Source organism: Colobus angolensis, unplaced genomic scaffold (genome assembly GCF_000951035.1).
Source record: "Colobus angolensis palliatus isolate OR3802 unplaced genomic scaffold, Cang.pa_1.0 Scaffold9, whole genome shotgun sequence".
In the NCBI taxonomy this organism is placed as follows: Eukaryota; Metazoa; Chordata; class Mammalia; order Primates; family Cercopithecidae; genus Colobus; species Colobus angolensis.
In genome coordinates this window covers 1,584,200-1,585,745 of record NW_012122931.1, presented here as the reverse complement: position 1 = coordinate 1,585,745, position 1,546 = coordinate 1,584,200, and positions in this window count along the sequence as shown.

The following is a 1,546-nucleotide window of genomic DNA, read 5'->3' as shown; positions in this document are numbered from 1 at the left end:
CCTCCCAAAGTGCTGGGATTACAGGTATAAGTCACCGTGCCTGGCCAAAATTCCCCAAATTTGACAAGCCACCTTGCTGGCAAGGCTGTGGGAACAAATCTACACTTCTGGGAGTGGGAGGACAGAAGGCACACGCTCTCTAGACAGGAATTTGGCCATATCTAAGGCCATTATGTGTGCATTCTTTCTTTGCTATGCATCTTCTCTACACACCTACACCTACACACACACACACACACACCCCTACACACACACACATGTGTGCATACAGGATTTTTTTTTTGAGACAGAATCTCACTCTGTCACACAGGCTGGAGTACAGTGGCACCATCTCAGCTTACTGCAACCTCCACCTCCTGGGTTCAAGCAATTCTCTTGGCTCAGCCTCCCAAGTAGCTGGGACCACAGATGCGAGCCACCACGCCCAGCTAATTTTTTGTATTTTTAGTAGAGACAAGGTTTCACCATGTTAGCCAGGCTGGTCTCAAACTCCTGACCCCGGGTGATCCGCTCACCTCAGCCTTCCAGAGTATGGGATTACAAGTGTGAGCCTCCTTGCCTGGCCCGTAAAAGATTCTTTCTTCTCTCTCTCTTCCCTTCTCCGCCATCGTGGTGTGTGTTTGACTCTGCTTCTCGCCATGTCTTCTCACAAGACTTTCAGGATTAAGTGATTTCTGGCCAAGAAACAAAAGCAAAATCATCCCATTTCCTAGTGGAATCAGATGAAAACTGGTAATCAAATTAGGTACAACTCCAAAAGGAGATATTGAAGAAGGACCAAGCTGGGTCTCTAAGGAATTACACATGAGATGACACATATTATGTTGTATCAAGGTCACCATCATCACCATATCAAGCTGAAAATGTCACCGTATCTGGACAGTTGGACATGTTTTATTAGGAATACATTTTTGACAAGGCACAATGGCTCATGCCTGTAATCTCATCACTGTGGGAGGCCAAGGCAGGTGGATCACTTGAGGTCAGGAATTTGAGGTCAGCCTGGTCAACGTGATGAAACCCCATCTAAATACAAAAAATACAAAAATACAAAAAAAAAAATACTAAAAATACTAAAAATACAAAATACAAAAAAAATACAAAAATACAAAAAAAAAGAACAACAAAAACAGAAAACAGAAAACAAATAGCTGGGCATGGTGGCAAGGGCCTGTAGTCCCAGCTACTTGGAAGGCTGAGGCAGGAGAATCTCTTGAACCTGGGAGGTGGGGCTTGTAGTGAGCTGATATGGCACCACTGCACTCCAGCCTGGGCGACAGAGTGAGACTCTGTCTCAAAAAAAAAAAAACAAAACAGGAAACTATTTTTTCTCTTTGTTTACATGTTGTACACTAGTAGGCTGCTTTCAGTAATACATATACAAGAACTTGCATTTTAAAAAAAATTATTGGTCGGGCATGGTGACTCACGCCTGTTATCCCAGCACTTTGGGAGGCCAAGGCAGGCAGATCACGAGGTCAGGAGTTCAAGACGAGCCTGGCCAACATGGTGAAACCCCATCTCTACTAAAAATACAAAAATTAGT